Genomic DNA, 24,430 nt, shown 5'->3' on the forward strand with positions numbered 1-24,430 from the left:
TATATGCCAACTTTCTCTCCCACTTAAGGGAGACTCAAACCGGCTTACAATCACCTTTCCTTCCCCTCCCCACAACAGACATCCTGTGAGGTGGGTGGGGCTGAGAGAGCTCTTAATAGAACTGTGACTAGCCCAAGGTCACCCAGCTGGCTTCGTGTGTAGGAGTGGGGAATCAAACCCGGGTCTCCAGATCAGACTCCACCATTCCAAACCACTGCTCTTAACTGCTACACCACGCTGTGTTTTATAAAAACGTTCCTTTAAACATTATTTTATATTCTAATAGCCAATTTGGGCAAATCTGAAGATACTTAAATCTAGTGACTAGAGCTGCGAACTCCTGCCAGCACAAAAATATTACTACATTCAATTTGCAGGTCTGCGAATGTTCTTGGTGGCCTTTATTGATTTGCTTAATAAATCATGATATAAAGTGTCCCATAGCTGCACTGGTCTTCCCAGGTAGACGAGTAGCTGATTGTCTTCTACCTTGACCATTTTGGTTTAGTGGTTCTGCCTACCTAGGTTGGCAAACTCTTGCTAGACTAGTATATGCAATTGGCACATATGCATATTATGGGCCTGTTAGGGAGGGAGAAGTAAAAGTGACTGGACCCTCCCCCACCCCCATTCTTGTGTTGTCCCGTGAGTCTGCTGTGCTCTGTATTCGACTCTGCTGGCCTCAGGATTGAACTTCTCCCCTGCAGGGCAGCACTTTCCTGTGGTTCCTGTTTATATTTGTTCGTCTTAGTGCAAATTTGGTGCCACATTCTAGGCATTGGTTGGGAGGAAAACTCTCTTCTTGCTTGACGCGCTTAATGACATTGCCTGCAAAGTATTGCGTCAATAAAACAGCTGACACTACAGTGCTTGTATGTAACATTATGCATGATAAATGGCTTAGCATGGTTCCAAATGAGCAAGGATGGAAAAGCCCTACCTTGTGCTAGTACTGGAAAGAATTCTCAATTGGTTTCTTCGTAGAGAAGTGGCAGATGTCAAGGAATGTTTGAAACACTCAGCCAGCCTCCTTTCTAGAAGCCCAGACCTTCCTGATAGCATTCCACTTTGTATCTTAACTGAAGCAGGAAAGGGAAGAGTGAATGAGATGCACATTTTGACACCTGTCAGTTAGGATTGGGAAGTCTCAGAATTGTATTCTGAGGATGAGGGCTCAAAATCAGGAAAGCATGCTCCTGAATGCTTCACTTTCGAGGGTAGAAAGATGCTGTTAATCTGGCCAAAGATTTTCTGCCAGATTTCTGCCCTTAGAGCCTCAAGTTTTGCAGCTTCCTTGCTCCTGGTATTCTTTTCAGTGATGCAGGGGCTACAATGCTCAAGAGAGTCTTTACAGGTATCCCACAAAATGGTGAAACTGGTATCTTCTGAATCCATTGAGCTCTAAATGGGGTCCGATGCAGTTTTTTAAAGCCTGACTGAAAGGAGTATCTCTTAGCAATGAGGTGCGGAGGCATCACTGAAGAGATTCAGTATGGCTTGAGGCGGGTGGGGGACCAAATTGCTGGAATGTAGCCAAGGGTGCCAGGGGTGCAGGCAGGGCATGTGGGCATTGAAGGAGAGCAGGGCCGCTTACGAAATAGCCAAGGGGGAAACAGTTCTGGTGCACTCGTGACAGGAAGACAGAACTCTCCAAATGCCATGCAACCCTAGGACGACTTGGAGGGCACATAGTAAGGGCCTGTAATCATGCAACACAAGATTAAATTTACTAACCAATAATGTCCCCTAAATGGCAGCAACATTCAAATAATATTTAAAGTAAAAGAAAAGAATTAACTAGATTCAACTAAATGAACACTGTAAACTTGAATAATCTTCAAGAAGATGAGACTGAGGTAAAATCAGTGCCTCTTCCGCCTAGCTGTCAGCTAGAGGTGCCCAGCATGGCCTGACAACCAGTGGGAAACTGGGGAGGGGGAGGGGGGTGGCCATCAGCAACAGCATAATGCCACTTCCAGGGAAGACCCATAATCCCACTTCCAGGGAAGACCCATGCCTCTCTAGGAATCTCTGGAAATGCTACAGGAAAAACCATAGAGTTCCCAGTGATTCCTAGAGAGGACTGATGTAACTTCTGGGTTTTCCCTGGAAGTGATGTCACACCATCCGCCTGATGGCCATTTTTTTCTCTCCCCTCTGAGAGCAGCTTAGTCATGGACAGAAGGTGCTGGAATTGTGGTAGGACTTGAACACAGTCCTTCAGTGGAGAAGCATGTCGAACTTATACCACAGTGTGTGTTTATTTCTACAATGGAATGAAGTACACCTCCTTGTGCTTGCTCACAATTTCTTGGAAGAGAACAGTTTTATAATAAGGCTTTGAAATGTTGATTCAGTTAACCCCCAACATTTTTGTGGTTGTAGTTTTTGGATTGACTAGTAGTCTTTTCCTTCTATGTTCATTGAGACATATTGCGACTGTTAATCGGAACCACGTGCAGTTGTTCCCCGACTCTTTTGAACCATTTTCTGGTTGCCTGATGGTTTACTAAGGGAGAAATTGGTTTGTATGCAATTAAAGACCAAATTGGGTTTTCGACGAGTTGGGGTTCCCTGGACCAACTCGAGTTCCCTGCAGACGCACAGCTGACACAACAAATGCCTTTGAAAAAATAAATGAGTGCCTATATGACCTACATGAGCTTGGAATGCCACTGTGGGGGTGTCTCTTGCATCCCCCCCAGTGGTTTTTCCATGCAGAAACAGCACCGGGGGAGTTAGTTCCCCATTTTTGTTGCTCCACATGGAGTATTCTGTGCACACGGAGCAGCAAAAATGGTGAATTAACGATCCCTAAGCGCTGTGTCTGCACGGGAAGTGTATGTAGGGGGGGAAGGAGGATGCAGGAACACTTTCTCCGCCTGTGGCGCGTTCTGAGCCTGTTTGTTCTCTCCTTTATTTTTTAAAAGCTGTTTCTCGCTGTGGGGCTGCAGGGAATGAAGGGCCCAACTCATCAAAAACACAAACATAGAATCATAGAGTTGGAAGGGACCACCAGGGTCATCTAGTCCAACCCCTTGCACAATGCAGGAAATTCGGAACTACCTCCCCCACGCACCCCTAGTGACCCATACTTCATGCCCAGAAGATGGCCAAGGTGCCCTCCCTCTCATGTTCTGCCTAAGGTCATAGAATCAGCATTGCTGGCAGATGGCCATCCAACCTCTGCTTAAAAACCTCCAGGGAAGTTTGACCCTGAGCAGCCAGATTTTTGTGGAATTATGTTTGAAGACTCTTAAAAAGCAACATGGATATTTGTTGGGCGGGGTGTAAGCAGCCTCCAGAACTGTCTCAGCTGCGATTTCAAAGTTACTGAAGTAGGATATGTGCAATCTACTATTGAGATTACTAGAACTTCAGGCAACAGTCTTCGCTGCAGTTATTATGATAATAACTAATTAATGGGTTTCTTGTGCCATTATGTAAGAACTGAATTGTGTAAGAATTGGGAGGAGCAGAGAACATACCAGAAGGCAGAGGTAGAATTCAATGAGATCTGAACACGCTGGAAAAATGGGTGGATGTGAACAAGATGCAATTCAACAAGGATAAGTGCAGAGTTCTACATCTGGGTAACAAAAATGAGAAGCACGCATACTGGATGGAAGATACACTTTTGGGTAACACTGTGTGTGAACAAGATGTTGGGGTATGGGTGGACTGCAAGCTAAATACGAACAGACAGTATGATGCAGCGGCAAAAAAGGTTAATGTGATCTTCAGATGTATCAACAGGAGCATAACATCCAAATCGTAAGATGTCATAGTCCCGCTGTACACTGCATTGGTCAGGCCGCACCTGGAGTACTATGGGCAGTTCTGGGGGCCTCACTTCAAAAAGGATGTGGACAGAATGAAGCAGGTGCAGAGGAGAACGACAAAGATGATCAGGGGCCTGGAGACCAAGAAGCCCTGCGAGGAAAGGCTGAGGGAGTTGGGAATGTTAGAGGAGGTTAAGGGGGGGACAGGATTGCTCTTTCTGAAGTATTTGGAAGGCTTTCACTTAGAGGAGGGCAGGGAACTGTTCCTGTTGACAGCAGAAGATAGGATTCGCAATAAGGGGTGTAAATTACAGAAGGAAAGGTACCGGCTGGATGTTAGGAAAACATTTTTTTACAGTAAGAGTAATTCAGCCATGGAAACGGTTGGCTAGGGAGGTGTTGAGCTCCCCCTCACTGGCAGTCTTTGAGCAGAGGCTGGACAAGCACTTGTCAGGGATGCTCCAGGCTGATCCTGTATTAAGCAGGGGGTTGGACTAGATGGCCTGTATGACCCCTTCCAACTCTATGGTTCTATGATTAAGAAGCTGACCTTTTCATGTAACTAGTTTAATTGTCTTGTAGGAGTTGTATACTGTTCATCCTTCCAGGTTTGGTGTGACTTGTTTAAACCTGTTGTACAATCAACAGTTAATTGGTTCCGTGCAATTAAAACATTGAGAGTGTGTAACTAAGTGTGCAGACTTGCCTATCAGCAATCAGTTGGAATAATTGAACCACCTAGGGTTAAAGCATTAATTGTGAGAGAGAAGGGACAGGCTATTTTTTTTTAATTGGAAATTTGAGGAAGAGAAACCATTATTGAATGGCTCAGGTTTTAAATTACTTTCTAATTTACTTTATACACGATTAATTTCTTTTTTAGAAGCGGGAAAATATGGATGCATAAGAGAAGAAAATGCAACAAACAACTGAAAACCATTACAATGCAAATAGCTTTCCCATGATTGAGTTTTATATAAGCATTTGAAGGATTAGAAGATGGAAGATGTGAGGAAACAGTCTCTCATTCCTCCTTCCTATTCATCTGGGAGCTTGGAAAGGCTGACTTTGCCCCCTCCCTTTACTCCCGAGTACCAGCTTCTCTTGGGGTATTATCTGCTGCCACCAGCATACCTGGAAGAGTATCTCTTGCTGCTTGTTGCCCTCTTTCCTGTGCTGCCTTTTAAAGGCTCTGAGGAACTGCTGCATCTCCCACTCTTCTTGTCCTGATCAAGAATAAAAGGAAATGATGTAAATGCGCAATCCTCTAAACCCTATCTCTATATGTAGTCTAAACGATGTTTAATTAGGATTGGATAGTATCTGTAAGAGTTGCAGCATTTAAAATTTATCTGTTGCCTTACTTTTCAGAGGTTAGGACTTTCCCCCATTATTCAACAACTCCCATGGAGGCCTGAAGAATATACGCATTAATCATCCAACTAGGTCTAATGTACTGTGAAAGGGAGGGGCCATGGTGTGGGGCAGACAAATCCCGTCCTTTTTAGCAAGGCCAGTAGGGCATGGGTGGAAGGGAAAGCAGTCAAGGTCCTGGTAGCTGGCACTGACGATTGCAGGGTGGCCCTGGGTACCCAAACAGAGTCCCTGACTTCTCACGTCCCCCCTGTGCCTCGACCGCCTTCTCTCCTTGCTCTGCACTTTCTGGTGCCTTTTGGCACGACTGTCGGCTCAGCAGCAGCAGCAGCTAAATCGTCAAAGTGGCACATCTTGGGGAGACTTTGGACAGCGCATACAGCAGAATAATGAGTACTGCAGCTTATCTTCTTCTTGGTAGGCTATCCTGCCACTCCACTAGCCTGCCAAGCAGTACTTCAGTATCTGGAGTGGCGTTGAGCATTGCTACAGAAGACTGTGAAGCATAAAGTGATTTGGAATCAATTCCAGAGGGGCAGCCGTGTGAGTTTGCAGCAGCAAAACAGAACAGGAATCCAGCGGCACCTTAAAGGTGAATAAAAGTTTATTCCAGCATAAGCTTTTTTCTTTTTTTTTTAGTCAGGGGCTCACTTCCTCAGATGCCTTGGAATTAAATCCTATCCTCTTTATTCTGCTGGGTTTGTAAGAAGCCCAAGATTCTCAGCTTGGAATTAAAAGATAGCTAGCCCTCCAGATTTCCGAATGATGCCTGAAAAAGTGATGGCAAAACAAAATAAAAAGCTGCAAATCAAATCTAGAAACAAATAGTGCCATTTTACTGCTCTAATTTGAGGTGGGTGGTGGTATATTTCATATTAGCAGTTTCACTCTTTTTTCACTTTCAGGAGAGCAGCATTTTGGAGGAAGCAGATGGTAAAATAAGTCCAGTGTGTTTATCCCGGGTAGCTGGGCATCAGAGAATAACACGGGGGGGGGGGGGAAATACACACAGGAAGGGTGGAATAGCTTCGATCAGGAATTTCTTTATGAGAACCTTAGTGCTGAATAAGTGGTCTTTCCTCTTGCGTCTGCTGCTCAGATAAGGGAATCCAATTTAGTGGGAGAATGATAGCTTGATGAGAAAATCAAAGTCGTTTGCAACATAGAATCATTGCAGCCCCAATCATCAGAGTCTGTCTGTACCCACGGAATAGCGAAGATGCTTCCTCTGTATCTGTGATCATAAATGCTTGTCGTCATCACTCAGGTCCCAACCCACAAGGAAATGACTATTCTGAAATGCTTCTGCCGAGGTGCGGTGGCACGGATCATCCACTGCCGCATCATTGCTGCTAAGTGTAAAACAGAGGGTTGGATCCAGGCCAGTGTTTCTGACGGTGGGGGGCATTTGAGGCTGCCAAGGGGGGAGGGCCCCCACAAAGTCATGCTCTGCAGGACGGGGGGGGGGGAGTCCTTGCACCTGCAGAAGTGTTACTCTGGATCCAGACCAGACTCTTGATGTTTTAGGGAGGACTAGCTAACCGGAAAGAGGAAAAGAAACTGTAAACCTCCCTTCTTGTCAGGATGGCATGGGCTTTTCTCTTTTAAAGCTGGTGCACTGGCGACGAGCACGGGTTGTGTTTCCTTGGGCCTTTTTTGGCAGCTCTGGACAGACCAAAACAAAAGGCTTGGATCTCCTCCTCGCTTCGAGTTCCGTTGCCAGCAGGGCATTCAGTGAAACACAACGGCCCACTGTGCACGAAGGATTGAATGCTACTGTTCAGAGGTAGAAAGTAAGGGGTGCATTTAATAGCAAGGCTCTTAGAAAGTGCATCCCCCTCCCCTCTAGAAATATATTGTTCAGAGAAACAGCATGTGGTTAGTGGGTCCCCCCCCCCTTTCATTCCTTGAAGATATTTTTACCCAGGAGTTTGGGAAACCCTTCATGGACATCAGTCTTAAACCTTTTCTTCTGCTAAAGGCTGATAATTATACTTTTCAAGGAGTCAGCTAATCTGACTTCATTCCTTTGGGGGGAAAAGAAAATGCCGAACGTGTAGCTAAGTGGTGGATGTGCTTAGCAATTCGGTAGCTGCCATTGTTTGGATAGCTCAGGAAAAGCCCAAGGTGGCCGGGTAATTGCTACACGGGAGTCAGCGGCTGGAGGTGAGGGCATCCGACCCTCTGAACTTTCCTTGGCTGACGCTCTGTTTTGTTTTGGGCCCCGTCAAGAACACGACCGAACATTTGGCAATCCAAAGGAGGAAAATCAATGGTGTTTCAAGGACCTTAGTACTGAACAGAAGTGTCACCTCCGTGTGTACCTTTTGCTGCTTTGAAAAAAAGTTTTGTCGTTTTAGGAAGAGCTTTGTGTTGAGAGCTTCTAAGCCACCACTTGATCCTGCCAGATGAAAAGCAAAAGAGGCTGATGACCTGGTCTCATTAAAATAATGTTCGGATTGGTGTTGCTATTTTTAAAAGTGTGTGCTGTTAGGGACCCTTAAAGAATGGCTGCTGTGGAAAATACATACCTTGAGCCTTACAGCGCTCAGACTTGGCTACCAAAATCCCTTTTGAGTCTCGGCTAAAGATCTTTGTGCCTCAGGCAGGGTCACGAGGGACTTTTGTGCGATCAGATACTGCCAGGCAGGGGCCCCCAGCCTTCACTGTCATGGGGGGGGGGGGGCTTTGGACAATGCTAGAGCTCTGCCCATCTGCATTAATTGTGGGTATCAGCACAGTCTGTACACTGTTAACAACTTGTCCCCCCCATTTGTCACTGGGAGATGAAAAAAGAAATGGTACTTCACCTTCTGTTGAAATGTTTTATATGTCAAGCTGTGTCTGAGGGTGCCGGAAACTCAGACATGGGAAGGCAGAGCGGACCGTTGTAACCGGGAGTTTCCACCCTTTCGTCTGCAGCAAGCAGCCCAAAGGCTGAGCAGTAGGGCAGCACCACAGTTGGAAGAGGCGGCCTTTGGACTGTACAATTTGGGTTTCACAGGACCTGAATCATGCCAGATCCTGACGTAAGCTTCCTCTGTGCCTGTTTGCTGACCCTTTTGGCAGCCATCTCAGTACCACATGCCACTTGGTTTTCTGAAATGAAGTCTTATTATCTGTGTACCACGTGATCCCAGGCGATGAGGGATTCAGGGCATGTTAAGTAGCCCCTCCCCCTTTATCTTGCAGGAGAAGACACCTAGTTAGTGAAGGGTTTATACAAAGGCTGGGGTATGATAAGAACATAAGAACGGCCCTGCAGGATCGGACCCAGGCCCATCAAGTCCAGCAGTCTGTTCACACGGTGGCCAGCCAGGTACCTCTAGGAAGCCCCCAAACAAGACGGCTGCAGCAGCAGCATTGCCCTGCCTGTGTTCCACAGCACCTCATAGAATAGGCCTGCTCCTCTGATCCTGGAGAGAATAGGTATGCATCATGACTAGTATCCATTTTGACTAGTAGCCGTGGATAGCCCTCTCCTCCATGGACATGTCCACTCCCCTGTTCAAGCCTTCCAGGTTGGCAGGCATTACCACAGTCTGGGGCAGGGAGTTCCACAATTTTACTATGTGTTGTGTGGAGGAGGAGGAGGAGGAGGAGGAGGAGGAGGAGAACAATTCTGGGAACAATTTCAGGTTTTGTTTAAACAAATAATTGGCTATGAATTATCTTTAGATCCTAAGGTTTTTCTTGAGGTTTTAAAAAAATTGTGGTGTAGAATTAGACACGATTCTGAATGATGCATCTAAAATGGGTACAGCAAGGATATGGAGAACCAAAGTCCTTTAAGGAACATGGAGTGCCATAATAAGAAATGTATGGAGGTACTCCTTCCTAAATAGGCTTATTATAGAAGGGAAACAAATAAACCTCGAATCAATAGATTAGTGAGAAAGTGGATTTTGATCATCAGAATCTGAAATTTTCAGGTTCTGTACATCCCTATGTATATTTCTCTCTCATATGATAAGGACACCAATAAGCCCTCAAGTGCTCCCCTTCTTCAAATGCCACACGGACATTAACTCTGATCATGTGTTGATCTCATTTTGTGAAGGATTCGCTGAGCTCGGTCTGCCATTTCTTGCTCATGGAAATCACCACTTGACTTGGCCAAAGGAAAAAGCTGCTGGACTTCGCATGCAGGGAGCAGTGAATGCTGGCTTACTGACATTGTCCTTCATGGACACTTGGTGTCAATCTCCAGTGTTTCCAAATTCACTTCCTTCCCAGTAAGGTCTGGCAGAGCCAAAGCAGTAGGAAATAATGGGGGGAAATGCATATTGGGAGCAGTGAATGCTGGCTTACTGGCTTACTGACATTGTCCTTCATGGACACTTGGTGTCAATCTCCAGTGTTTCCAAATTCAATTCCATTCCCAGTAAGGTCTGGCAGAGCCAAAGCAGTAGGAAATAATGGGGGGAAATGCATATTGTGACACCATTGCGTCAGCGTACTGCTTTAACTCTGATTTGTTTAACTTCTGCTGCGGTCCTGCTGGCAGTCCTTCTCGTTTATCCGTTCAAAAACAGGACACCGTTGATTGCCCAGCGCCAAATGCCTTGTGGTTTTTCTGTGACATAAAACACAGTACAGTCCATTGAGACGGTAAACTAGTATTTGGTTCCCATGGAACTGAGCTTTAGTTGAGCCAGTATTTGCAAAATGGGGCCAACATTGAGAAACCCAAAAACAAAGAATTGCTGTGTTGGTTCTTGTAGGTTATCCGGGCTGTGTAACCGTGGTCTTGGAATTTTCTTTCCTGACGTTTCGCCAGCAACTGTGGCAGGCATCTTCAGAGTAGTAACACTGAAGGACAGTGTCTCTCAGTGTCAAGGGTGTAGGAAGAGTAATATATAGTCAGAAAGGGGTTGGGTTTGAGCTGAGTATTGTCCTGCAAAAGTATTGTCCTGTAAGTATCAAGATAATGTGCTAATGAGGGTATGGTATGTTAATATGGAACCATTGTATCCTGAAGTGATCTGTTAATGTGTGTAATCCAAAGCTAATCTGTATGGCTATTGTTGAATGTTGTCTTTGTCTGGAGGTTTTTCAGGGCAGGAAGCCAAGCCTTATTCATTCTTAAACTCTCCTCTTTTCTGTTAAAGTTGTGCTGATGTTTATGAATTTCAATGGCTTCTCTGTGCAATCTGACAAAATAGTTGGTAGAATTGTCCAGTCTTTCAGTGTCTTGGAATAAGACCCTGTGTCCTGTTTGTGTCAGTCCATGTTCAGCCACTGCTGATTTCTCAGGTTGGCCAAGTCTGCAGTATCTTTCATGTTCTTTTATCCTTGTTTGTATGCTGCGTTTTGTGGTCCCGATGTAAACTTCTCCACAGCTGCAAGGTATACGATATACTCCTGCAGAGGTGAGGGGGTCTCTTTTGTCTTTTGCTGATCGTAGCATTTGTTGTATTTTCTTGGTGGGTTTAAACACTGTTTGTAGGTTATGTTTTTTCAAAAGTTTCTCCATCCTATCAGTGACTCCTTTAATAAATGGCAAGAATACCTTTCCTATGGGAGACTGTTTTTCTTGAGTTTTCTGATTTTTGTTTGGTTTAATGGCCCTTCTGATTTCATTCTTGGAGTAGCCGTTTGCTAGCAGTGCGTGATTTAGATGATTAGTTTCTTCCTTGAGAAACTGTGGTTCACAGATCCGTCTTGCACGGTCCATTAATGTTTTGATTATTCCTCTTTTCTGTCGGGGGTGGTGGTTGGAGTTTTTGTGTAAGTAGCGATCTGTGTGAGTTGGTTTCCGGCCCTGAAAAACCTCCAGACAAAGACAACATTCAACAATAGCCATACAGATTAGCTTTGGATTACACACATTAACAGATCACTTCAGGATACAATGGTTCCATATTAACATACCATACCCTCATTAGCACATTATCTTGATACTTACAGGACAATACTTTTGCAGGACAATACTCAGCTCAAACCCAACCCCTTTCTGACTATATATTACTCTTCCTACACCCTTGACACTGAGAGACACTGTCCTTCAGTGTTACTACTCTGAAGATGCCTGCCACAGTTGCTGGCGAAACGTCAGGAAAGAAAATTCCAAGACCACGGTTACACAGCCCGGATAACCTACAAGAACCAATGAACTCTGACCGTGAAAGCCTTCGACAATTGCTGTGTTGTTTCTAGAATGGGAAGTGGGGCACCATTGGTGGGTCGCTGCCATAATGCTACTTCAGGACACATCAAAGGGAGACTGGCAGAAGCGACCATTGGGGAAGGGGGGGGTTGGCCAACAATTGCTGGAGAAGGTCACATCAGAGATACTGTGATAGCTGCTTGTAACACACAGGTAATCACAGCGGGCCATTTCAGGAGCTCGCTCACCGGCTAGGTGAGGGGGATTTGCCTGTAGTTTGGAAGCTGGGAAAACACCCCAGCACAGAAGAGCTAACTTGAGGCAAGCCATTTGGATTGGCTCAGCAGGCGAATAATGCCCGTGCAGTCATTGTGTTGTGAACTGATGACCTGGAAAGGCCCTTCCTTGGTTTTTTTTGATACAGGCTTCATAAGATGGGAAGGATGGTTAACTGACATGTAGTGGATAATTTCCCACTAATAACTCCTCTTTCCCAACATTGTAGCCGTTGATAGGAAACCAAACTTGAGAACAAAATAAAACTTGCAGACTAAAAAGGCAACCAATCACAGCACCATCAAATGGTTTTAATACCTCATTGCAGAGCACATTAACTGGAAATGTTGTGTTTATTTTCAGTATACGTGGAATGGGTTCCGCTCGAGCGTCATCTTTGGTTAAAGTCATTTCCACTGAAGTCAGAGGAACTTGCTTTTAAGTTTAAGTGCCTTTTCCCCAGCATTCTGTTAATTGTTTTGTTTCTGTTTGGTTTCCTCATTTCAGCTGGCCCCCGCCCCTTCCCTGACGCTAATTTTTACGGCCGCTGCTTGCAGAATTTTAGCAGAGAATTTATGCTGAAAATCATCCAATCTTTCTGTACAGCTTTGAACTTAAAAGGGGGAGTGAAGCCTTTAAACATTTAGCTGCAGAGACCAAGAGAGCTGGAAGCTGCCACCCAAGAGCATGTCACGAGAGCCATGAACGCCTCTCCCCTCGCAGCATGTGGGCTTAATGAGAGGTCTTGGGCACCCGAAGGGACGGTCTGGCCGGCAAACTCTTGTGGGGGTGCTGGAGGGAGCTGCTCATGTGTGGAACTCTAATGTAAGATGTACCCTCTCCAGGAAAAAGTGCATCCGTCTCCTGTCTGAGCTGTTTTACTCACGCAGGAGGGAGTAAGTGTGACAATAGTGCAGAGAGGAGGAGAAGACAGTCGACTTTTGGCTGGCAGAGGAATTTTTGGGTCCCTCCTCCCTAAGGTGGGAGGGGAGGCATTTCAGCAAGGCGCTTGTAGACTTGAGTGCCTTTGATGTCAGTCACTGACGGCCCCGATCCCCTCGGCTCTACCGACTGCTTCGTGAGTGATCAAAATCCCCTCGTTCTGACGGGCGAGTGAGTGCTGCTTGATCTGTGCTAATAGCTGAAAGGGGGTTGGGCCAAAGACAGTTTATTTCAATGATACTCGGGGGAGAAGGAGAAGGAGTAGGAGAAGGAGTAGGAGTAGGAGTTGGTTTTTATATGCTGACTTCCTCTACTTTTTTAAGGAGAATCAAACTGGCTTACAATCCCCTTCCCTCCCTCTCCCCACAACAGACACCTTGTTGAGGTCAGTGGGTCTGAGAGAGTTTGGAGAGAGCTGTGACTGGCCCAAGGTCATCCAGCTGGCTTCAAGTGTAGGGGTGGGACAACAAACCTGGTTCACCAGACTAAAGTCTGCCACTCTTAACCACTACACCACACTGGCTCTCTTCTTAGTACCATTCCCCACGGCACCCGTCCCATGTTGAAGGAAAGTGGGCAATTTCTTTACAAATTAGAATAATTCCATCATTACTATCTGCCCAAGATAAAAAGTGTTTTATTGCTAATATGCAACACAGATTGCCCATGATGATTATATTATATGACAGACACCAGCCCTAAACCACAGTCAGACATTCGTCTTATCTTATGGGTCCTCGAAGTGCTGCACCTAAAAGTCAACATAGCAAATCCAAGTTGGAACCCACACAACGGGTGATTTTCACAGAAGCAATATTAGGCTCCCTGCTTTAAATCCAGCGGATCCTCAGTGCTCTGGCCGGGCTGTTCACTTCTTTTATTTAGACAAGTATTTGAAACTTGCTTTCTCTGCTTGTGGGTACTTTAATGCATGACATGCAAGGAGATAAAATGGTTTCTGACCTATTAGCGTAGTCCGTGGCATTGTGATTCTGTTGGATTGTTGTATGTTGCTCAAGCGTGCCAGCATAGACATTAAACTGGCACTTGTTGATGTTCCCTACAGCTTCTAACCCATGTAATCAAAAGGCCGTTTCCCACCCTTATTCCTGTATGTGGAACCCCTTCCCAGGATTCCTCAGAAGCCCCACATGTGCTGTGTGAGTGACAACGGTATCCAGTCTGGGCAAGGAATGAAATAAACATACTTTTTGCTTGAGGTCCCTTGCCTCCTCCACGGGTCAGGAGGATGAATTTCCCTAAGTGGGGTGGGGGGGCTTGAACCTGCAAAGCTGTCTCCAGACAGGGGTGGAAGGTTGACTGCTGGTACCGAGAGGTAAGGCAGCCAGGCCCTTCATAACAGTGCAGAATATGATACTTTTAGAGAACATTTACTTAAATCGAACAAACTGTTCCAATAACAAGTGGGTGGTGTGTTCAGATTGCACTTAAGACCTGCAGGTTTTTTCTCGCCTTGTGTATGCATTTGGGAGGGAAGGCTGAATGGCATAGCCTGGGGGGCGGGCGGGGGGTCCTCCAACCCTCTTGAGCCTGTGGGCCCCTTTGGAGTTCTGACACAGGGTGGTGGGCGTGGCCAGAAAATGGCTGCCGCAGGAGGCGGAGTGTGTGACACAATTGCTGCCACCCCTCTCCTTCAGTCACAGAGCGAAGACCCTCGGGCTGCAACTGTGGATGCCTGCCAGTGCAACATTTTAAAAAATGCAGTCAGTCGAATCTCCGGTGTCCATTCAGAAGCCTCTGCCCGCTTTCTAAAACCGCTTAGCGGGAACCAGGAATGGTATTTGCAGGCACCATGTTGGGGACCCCTGGTATAGCTCAATCTCATCAGCTCTCAAAAGCTAAGCAGGTCAACACTTGGAAGGGGAAATGTACCCTCTGTGCACCCTCTGAAAATATCTCAATGAGTTATCTGATGCAGGCTAGCCAAGACTGCACTTGTGAAAATTTCATGGAAATTAGAGATCTCACCTCTTTGTTCCTGTGAGCTTATCATATCACCAAAGGAGAGCCAGCGTGGTGTAGTGGTTAAGAACAGTGGTTTGGAGTGGCGGACTCTGATCTGTACAACCGGGTTTGGTTCCCCACTCCTCCACATGAGCGGCGGAGGCTAATCTGGTGAATTGGATTTGTTTCCCCACACCTACCCATGAAGCCAGTTGGGTGACCTTGGGCTAGTCACAGCTCTATTAAGAGCTCTCTCAGCCCCACCTACCTCACAGGGTGTCTGTTGTGGGGAGGGGAAGGGAAGGTGATTGTAAGATGGTTTGATTCTCTCTTATGCTGAGAAAGTCGGCATATAAAAACCAACTCTTCTTCTTTTTCTTCTTCTTCTTCTGGTATGCAATCACTAGTATGCAATAACTAGTAGGTTATTGCATATCCCTACTCCTCCTTCCAAATACAGATGTTGAGGAGTTCAGTAAGTTGAGACTATGTCTTGGGGGTGGGGGGCTGTAGTGAGATATTCCCAGATCTTTCAACAGCCACACTGGCCAAAAGTTTAGCACATTTTAATTGTGCAATACCGTCTTGGATGTGTATGTTATCCTGGAAATGTTGGTATGCTTCTCAGTGGCTGAACTTTGTGATGGGTGGGGTACTCAATTCAGAACATTTATAAAGCTGTAGAAGGTTTTGCCTAGCCCTCCCCCGCCATCTCAGTTTTTTCTTTATGCTTAACATAACCAGCTTTTTTCAGCTACTTGCTCACATATGTCTATTTCTGAAGTTCCCGAATTCAAATAATTTACCCCCCCTTGAAGGTCTTGCTTATTAACTCAAAAAAGCTGTGCTGCAAACTGGGTGAGATGCTCCAGCTGTGGGCATAATCAGAGCTGTATTAGGTGAACAAAAGCTTATTTTGAAGCTTTGTTAAGTAACCATGGCTAGGATTTGGGTCATTATGTGGTCACTGCACCAGAGGAAATGCACCTGGCAGCCTGGAATCACCCGAATATTGAGCTCAATAGCACTTTGGTTCAGGTAATTCTGGAGGCAGTTAGAGAACATGAATGAATAGCCAAAAGGTCCCGCAAGATAACTTGCCAATAGCTTCTGCATGGAAGGCATAACTTGTTGGGGGTTTCCTTGATTGCAACAGCACATAGGTGGATAATTGCTACATGTTTGGCTTTTTCTCACTTTTTGTTGATCCCATTTTGGTTCAGCATACTCAACACGCATTTCCCATTTATGTCGTCTCATTATGGGGTGACCCATGACGGTTGTGTGTTTATTATGTCAATCAGTAGCAGAACCTTCGCATCCTAGTCAAAGTTAAATGTAATGCGCTTTCACATAGATTCTGAAATGTATTTGAGTTTACCAGATTGAGCGCAGTCCTAGTGGTACAGTTCTTTCTGTGTTTACATTGTTATGTAAGTGGAAACCAGAAGTGGAAAGAGGGAACAAAAATTATCCTTGGTTTGTGCAGGAGGGAAGCTAGGAGCAGATTTTTTTTTTCTGTTTATGTTTTTTCATAGTCTGTCTGTTCAAGATATACCAGCAGGTTCTGAATTGGCTATAGTTACTCAAGAAAACAACCTTGGGGTAGCTGCAAAGTGTTCTGGCAGTAAAGAAGGGAAGCAGCTGGCAGTAAAGAAGGGAAGCAAACGAACCCAAAGGGTGCTTATTAACGGCACAATTTCACCCTGGAGAGGAGTGACCAGTGGGGTGCCACAGGGGTCTGTCCTGGGACCGTTACTATTTAATATTTTTATAAATGACTTGGATGATGGAATAGAGAGCTCGCTAATCAGATTTGCAGATGACACCAAGTTAGGAGGGGTAGTTAATACCCCGGAGGATAGGGTCAGAGTTCAGAATGACCTTGATAGACTGGAGAGCTGGGCCATAAGTAATAAAATGGATTTCAATAGGGAGAAGTGTAAGGGGCTTCATCTCAGCAGAAACAACATAAGGCACAGGTACAGGATGGGAGAGAGTTGGCTTGACAACAGTACATGTGAAAGAGATCTGGGAGTCTTAGTGGACCACAAACTGAACATGAGTCAACAGTGTGATATGGCGGCTAAGAAGGCCAATGCAATTCTGGGCTGCATCAATAGGAGTATTGTGTCTAGATCAAGGGAAGTAATACTACCACTGTATTCTGCATTGGTCAGACCTCACTTGGAATACTGTGTCCAGTTTTGGGCTCCACAATTTAAGAAGGATGTTGACAAGCAGGAGTGTGTCTAGAGGAGAGCGACCAGAATGGTCAAAGGTCTGGAATCCAGGCCCTATGAGGAGATTCCTACCCGGCCCCCAGATGGGCGACCAGCTTGCGCCTACTCTGAAACAAGGAGAGGGAGGGTGGGATGTCTGCTCCATCCGCTTCAAAAGAGGGAGGAAATCTCCACCCCAGCGCTATTAAGCCCTTTTCCCAGGCCCACCCTCTTCCCACGTCAGGTTAGAAGATGCAAGAGGACTGGCTCTGTTTTTGCGCTACCGCAGCCAAATGCGCCCCTCCCCTAACTTTGTTGAATGTGGGGTGGGGGCGGTCTGTGAAATACATGAACACACACACATGGAGCTGCTGCCTTATACTGAATCAACCTCCCCCCCCGCCCGAGTCCATCCAAGTCAGCATTGTCTACTCTGACTGGCGGCAGCTCTCCAGGGTCTCAGGCAGAAAAGGGTCTTTCCCATCACCTACTCGCCTAGTCCCTTTAACTGGAGATGCCCCTGGGGATTGAACCTGGGACCTTCTGCATGCCAAGCAGAGGCTCTGCCACTGAGCCACGGCCCCTCCCCTGTTACACTTCAACTATTGAGGAAACCTTTAATCTGCGCCCCCCCCCCACAAGTCATACTTTGTCAGTGGAATTCCTTCAGTCTATTTCACAGCTATCAAAAAAGGCCGGTGCTAGCAAGAGCGTGTTATTTGGGGGGGGGATTGCAGAGAATTCAGCAGACTTCCCCCCCTCCCCCAACCTTTTCAGCAGTACAGTCGAATCGAAGATTCGAGGAATTTTCAGTATAGCCCACCCTTAGAGTTACTTGCAGGTGGAAAAACAAAACAACAAACCCACAAACCGCAGCCCAACAACCCTAAAATATTAATCGAATCGGCTGCAGTCATTGAGCCAGATGCTCAGATATGCTTCTTTCACTTGGAATCTGCTGGGTTTGGCCAATTAAGGCCTGTGACAGCTGAACGTCTTGCAGCTCAAGCCACCCCGTCTGGGCTGGATTACAGAACTGATTAATCAGAAATTACCGGCTGCACAGAGAGCAGCAGCAGGAGAGAGAGAGAGAGAGAGAGAGAGGCGGGACCTCGGCTCAATGACCAGTCTGCTTTTCATCACCTGCAAGGAAATTTCCTGAGGTTAATACCTGCCTGTTGGTTGTAAACAGCACGGTAGGCTGGTGTGACCTGGACAGATCACGAGAAGGGGCAGGTGGTGACTGGCAAAAAATGGGCCCAAGCAGGTGCTTCCCAGTTTCCTGTTGTGTCCTCGTGAGTGCTGGAGCACAGAGGTGGAACATGGGGCTCCTTCCGCTAGGAGGCCTGTAGAAGTCACGGCAAATACATTCCCATTTTTATTTTTTTTAAATGTGTCACACCCCCCTCCAGTATCATATTCTCTATGGGGGTCTCATAACTCGTGGGATCAGCAACCTTTTATAAACAAAGAGCCAAACGGTATCAAAATGCAGAGCAGGAAGTCAACGAGGCGCCAGCATAGGAAAGGCTATTTGCATAATTGGGAACACACACCTTAACGTTACTGATAATTGATGTGATGATGAATAATCCATAAAGTTTCTGCAGCCCAAACACTTTTATTATGAAATGGCACATGTGAGTTCTGAGAATAAGTAAATACATATACACAGGAGCACCCATTGCTGTTGTTTTAGTGCGCTGGCCTAAGTCTGCACATGATTCTCCCTTGCATTCGTGGCCACAGTTGACATCTCCCTTTTCTGTTTCTGGAAGCACCTCAGGGAAGCCCCTTCCATCCCAGAGAAATGCCATTCCCTCAACATGCTGATGGTTGTTCTAGCACCCCACCTCTCCCTACCATTTATCTTACGATTTAAGATATCCTTACAACAACCCTGTGAGGTAGGTTAGGCCAAGAGAGTGTGATTGTCCCACGGTCACCCAGTAAGCTTCCATGGCAGCGTAGGCATTTGAACCTGGGTCTCCCAGATCCTAGTCCATCTGTTTAAACCCCTACACCAAGCTGGCTCTCTGCCCGTAGACCTTGGTCCTGCAAATCTCAATCGCCAGATCTCTTTCAGCTCCACCACCTGGACATCTAACCTGGGGACATGCGCCTGATCAGTCCGTACATCTAAATGGGATGACTGATATAAAAACTTCTCTTACAAATCTCCCGACAAAAGGTCCTTTTAAAGGAAGACAGACTGAGGCTATTGTTCACAACGCACCCTCTCTAACCCTATTTTTTCTCCTATAGACAGTGACCTGGGGGAACCTGTCTCCTTGGCCTCAACTCAGCTGCCTTCCTACAGTTTTTCTAATAATTACAGAAACAGATGTGTCCTTAGTAATGTTAGTGAAAATCTTGACCAATTTATTGATCTAGACTATCAAAATCCTCCTTTCCTCCATCTGTCAAGTTAGCTTCCTGGATTCTGACCTGGGGTTCTTATAAAATATATACACTCCACAGATTGAATGCAGCCACTTTCTGTCGTCTCTCTTCCCCCCATCCACCCCCCACCGGCTTACTTCAGTCTAACCACTTGGTTCTGAAGTTAGAGCATGTCAGTAATTTAAGCCTGGCTGATGACTGTTAGGTGGTATATTAGGGCCAAAGTAAACTGTGCCACAGCCCCGAGTCTGCCATAAGGACATGGCACCATTTTAGAGCTTGGTTTTGCTCTTGAAAATGATGCCGGGAGGTGGGAGGAGAGAAGAAAATAGGAGGCCTTCATTGCCCTGTACCGCAATTCCCAGCAGGATCAGACTCCCATGGCATTTTGAAAAGTTAAGAGCCAAGCTGTAAAACGACACCCTGTTCCCCTGGTGAACTTGGGTGGGGGGTGGTATCATTTAGTTAGACCCTTAGTCTGGGAGGGAGTTGATGGTTCAGGGTCACCTGATGAGCTTCATGATGAATACGTATTTGACCCCACCGCTTTCTTTTTTCCAGTCAACTACTCTGTTCACAGACTCCAGGCAATAAAACCAGAGTTGACATGTAATCACATTCATTCTTCTCATTTGGAAAATAAACCTAGCTTAATCTCGATTAAGTCTGACTCTTGGCTACTGCCCCGTATTTGCCTTTGGCAGTATTCCAGTCAAAGCACCCGTATCCTTGTGGGTGCTGAGGACAGTTAGTTGGCTGTATGTGCGCCATAGTGGGCAGTCCTGGAGCCAGATCAGCTCCCTGGGAGGAAGGCAGGAGTAACACAGATGCTGGAGGTTCAGAGCCACCCACCCTCCCCCAGTGTTGCCATGCAGCTTGGGGTAAAATACCAGCCAGCACATCCTAGATGAAGTGAGAGGTGTCTGGACTCACACATTCCAGAAGAGCATGAATACTGTGTTGAGCAATGACCACGACCCAACTTCCAGCCCCTCATTTTCCAGTGGTCAGGGCAGCGTGACTATGGGATTTAATGGAACTAGTGGCAAGATAGAGTCCACTGAGCCTTGGAGGTGGTTAGGAGGCCTTGGATAGAGTCACCTTCTCTTAGACCAACCAGCCCCATGTAGTATTTAGAGATTTGGACCAGGACACAACAAGCTGCCTTACACGGAATCAGGCCCCTCATGGTTCATCAAGGTCAGTATTGTCTACTCAGACTGGCAGCAGCTCTCCACGGTTTCAGGCAGAGGTCTTTCACCTTACCTATTTCTGGTCCTTTTAACTGGAGATGCTGCTGGGGATTGAACCTGGGACCTTCTTCCCCAGGATCAAATCCCTTCTCTGCCCATGGAGCCTTTGCTGGGTGATCCTGGTCCAGCTGGACACTGTCTCACCTGCCTCACAGGGATAAAATGGAGTTTACGTCTAGACATTAGGAAGAATTTTCTGACAGTGAGAGCGGTTCCTCAGTGGAACAGGCTTCCTCGGGAGGTGGTGAGCTCTCCTTCCTGGAGGTTTTTAAGCGGAGGCTAGATGGCTATCTGTCAGCAATGCTGATTCTATGAGCTTAGGCAGATGATGTGAGGGAGGGCATCTTGGCCATCTGGGCATGTAGGGGGTCACTGGGGGTGTAGGGGGGAAGTTGTTTGGAATTTCCTGTATTGTGCAGGGGGTTGGACTAGATGACCCTGGTGGTACCTTCCAACTCTATGAGTCTGTTCTTCTATGATTCTATGGAGAAGGAGGGAATCATGTGAGACCCTTTGGGTCCTCAATGGGGAAAAAGGCAGGGTACCAGTCAAGTAAACAGACAAAATAATATGGGGAGAAATCTGTGTCTCCTGCCCCAGGTGCTTCAGAGGAGGGCTGGGGTGCAAATGTAATAATTTAAACATGGTGGATCCCTACAGCAACCAAAGTCGAGCTTGAAGAGAAGGGGCCAGTGGGGTGGAGGGGTTTGGAAGCGAACCTGCGACAGCTTTCAAGTAACATTTCTTTAAAAATGGCACCATTCAGAGAAATGGTGGAGCTGAGCCACGGGGTATGTACATGGGTAGCATAATACAATGCATGTGCTTTCTTTTTGTAGGTAGAGGTTAGTTTGAGATCAGATAATAGGCTTCTTGTGAAAGGGATATTTTAATTCTTGTTCTCTGTGCAGATGATTCTGAAAGGAAATGAAGTTGGTCTCTTTCCATGATACTGTCTGCTGGATGAGTAAACTTGCTGAAAATTTTATTTCTTTTCTACTGTTCCTTCACTGGGACGATTCTCTACTGAGCCCGGTCTGTTGCCCTTCGCTGCTGTTTCAGATAAGTCGAAGGGCTTGTTCATTGTGTAAAGTCCCCGAATACCGATGGGAGTTAATTATGGGACAAATCATTCCTTAGGGCTGTGTTGAGTGAGGCAGCGCTGCTGCTGCTGGCACGGGAGCCGGGCAGACTTCACCAGCTTGCGGTTGGATGTTTTGTAATACCGAGTGAAGAGGCAAGACACGGCGGCTGACGTTTTGGGGGAATGATTGCCACTCTGTGCATTTTAACCTGCTAAAGTGGAGGGATATGGAAACGGATTAAATGTTAATTCTGAAGTGAGACGTTGGAGTTGTCTTAGTTCCTCGCTGTGTTGACTTCTGACCTCCAGTTGAGGACCTCCAGTCTGAAAGTGGTGGACGTGAGAAGGGTATGACTTAATTTCACTTTCAGTGGTGTGGGACCAAAAATGTTCCATGGAAATTTTTCTGATGTTCTGCTTTTCTATGGAAAAAAATCTGCCCCACATATGTAAATATTGTCTTTTTATCTATTATTATGAGCACTGTTGTGCTGCAAACCTATCATGCTAGATGGGCTAAATGAGGAATATGAAGCATGGACAAACCTCTGTGATTATACATGGTCCAGGCTTGTATATGGTATATTCGCCTTCTTTTGCTAACATTATTTATTTTTTTTGCTTCACAAGTTGGCTCTGAAGTCCAAAACAACAACAACAACAACAATTTTTGGTTGTTGAGTGCCATGTGCAATGTTAGCGGTTATACGCAGTTGCGCTGGAGCGTAGACACAACAAGAAAAAAGGGGGGAGGTGCTGTTGCGCAATCGATTACGCCGTTGGTGACACTCAGCAGCCTCCAATGATATTGCAGATCCCCCCCCCCCCAGTGCCAAAAAAATAAGCTGGCACCAAGGCAGTCCTGATTTTCAGGAAAAAACAAGACGTGTGGTCCCACCCAAGCGTGTGGACTGGCTGCTCAGCAAACCAGGAAGAAGTCAGGAAAAAGCTGAGTATGTAAAAGAGGCCACATTTCAGTGCATTTACCTTCAGCCACGCAGTGAAGATCTTTGTGCTTCTGAAGCAACTTTTTTACAAGACTGCATAACCGATCAGATCTCCAGTGGCCGGTCAAAAGACCTGCTGGTCAAAAGCCCCACCAGGCCCTGCCCACTCTCTAAAAACACTTGGTGGGTGGCAAGCAAAAGTGGCAGAGGGTACCTTGGCACCCATGGGCAAAAATTGAGCTTCTGTGCCATCTCCCTGCCCTCCTTTAGCAATCTGCTCTGCCTGTCTGGTTTCTTGCTTCTGCTGTATCCTTTCAAAAGTTTTTTGAGTTGTCGTCTTGCTTGTCCTGTTGTCAATTTTCATTTGCTTTGCCGGGGTGTGCAGCGCTCCCCATTCTTTGCTTGGGCAAGACGTGCTTTTTTAAAGAGGGATTTTGAAATAGCATGTAAAATTACTCCTCTGCTTATGCTCCTTACAAATAACTACTGATGTTAATTGCGCAGTTATGATATTTACCTGCTGTACGATGATGCTTATTTAGGAATGAATATTATGATGAAATCCAGGAAATGTAATTAGACACTTCTGGTTTGTTCTGTGTGCAAGCAAATAGGTTATGTTCATTTTTTTAAGCATGGACGGCAGAGAAAATTGAACATGAAGGGTTGTGTGCCAGCTATAACTACGACCATTCACTCTCTTTGACCTGTAAGTGAAGAAATGAAGCATTGCAGTCTATTCCAAGTATAGAAAGTTCAGAATTGGAATTAACATTTTTTCTTTACATATCACTATACAAGTATTTAGAGATGACTGAAATATTCCATTACCAGCCTGAGTTGGAAAAAGCTTTTGGGTTTTATAACGCACCTCTTAGATGTCAGGAGAAGCGCAATCTTTAGTAATTGATTTACTATAGACTTCCTTGAGTAATAAATGCCTGTTAATGCAGTTTCCCCATTCACTTCAATAAAATTACTCCTGATGCAATTTTAAATAATCTTGTCTAAAATTTGAAAGTGTATCAATCCTCCTCGCAAGCCATACTGTTAACATCAGCAGGGCAGGAACGGTAAGAGGTCTTGGGTTGAGACTATGGAGTAATATTCAGGGGAAGAGATGTTCAGAGGTGGTTTGCGATGGCCTGCCTCTGCAGACCAGCTCTGGGATTCCCCGGAGGTTACTCATCCAAATACTTGTGCCAGGGCCAGCCCTGCTTAGCTTCTGAGATCTGACGGGACCAGGCTAGCCTGGGGCTGTCCTGGTCAGGGCTGAGACTGTAATAACAACCACAACATTTTGTGGGTATGCAAGATTTTGTGACAGATAAAGGGTGGACATCGCCCAACATTAGTGGGTGGCACTGGTGGGGGAGTCATGGAGAGGTCTCAAAAATATTGTGCCTATTGAGGGAAATAATCAGCTTTAGAATATTCACACCCAGTGGTGCAAACATTTGTGCCCATTGAGAGAGGTGAGACATGGCAGTGTTACTCGCAGCAAGCCTGGCACACTCTCCTGCCCATTATGGTAGTCAGCTTCTGGTTTTTCCGCTTTAGCTAAAGTCAAGAGGGAAGACTTTCAGAGCCGACAACTGAGGTCCTTTCCACCTTTCCTTTTCACCCTGGAGGGGGGCTGCAGTAGTAACCATGGGCTTCAAAGGATGTCAGTTTTCAGGGCTGAATCTGGGACCTTCTGCATGCCAAGCAGATGCTCTACCACTGAGCCACAGCCCCTCTTGTGAGCTGGTGCATGTCATGGTCTTGTCCTCTTAAGCAAACACCTGGACGCACGGATGGTTCACTAAAGAGGGACCATTTCTAGGGGTGTGAGGGAGCTCTCCCATGAAGCGAGTGTTGGGCACTTCTGCTGGGTCAGTTCAGCACCCTATAAGCGCATGGCGCACTGTCAAGTTCCATCTAGAGACATGTGACTCTGCACATGATTCCCTCCACTGTCTAACTTTCTGGGGCTGTTTTCCGGCTTCTGAAGATGCCGTGGCTCTGTAATTGAAAAAACAGTCAGGCATGACCTCAGACTATTTACCCTTTTTAATGCAGGCTTGCATGGAC

This window comes from Euleptes europaea, chromosome 10 (assembly GCF_029931775.1).
Source record: "Euleptes europaea isolate rEulEur1 chromosome 10, rEulEur1.hap1, whole genome shotgun sequence".
Taxonomy (NCBI): domain Eukaryota; kingdom Metazoa; phylum Chordata; class Lepidosauria; order Squamata; family Sphaerodactylidae; genus Euleptes; species Euleptes europaea.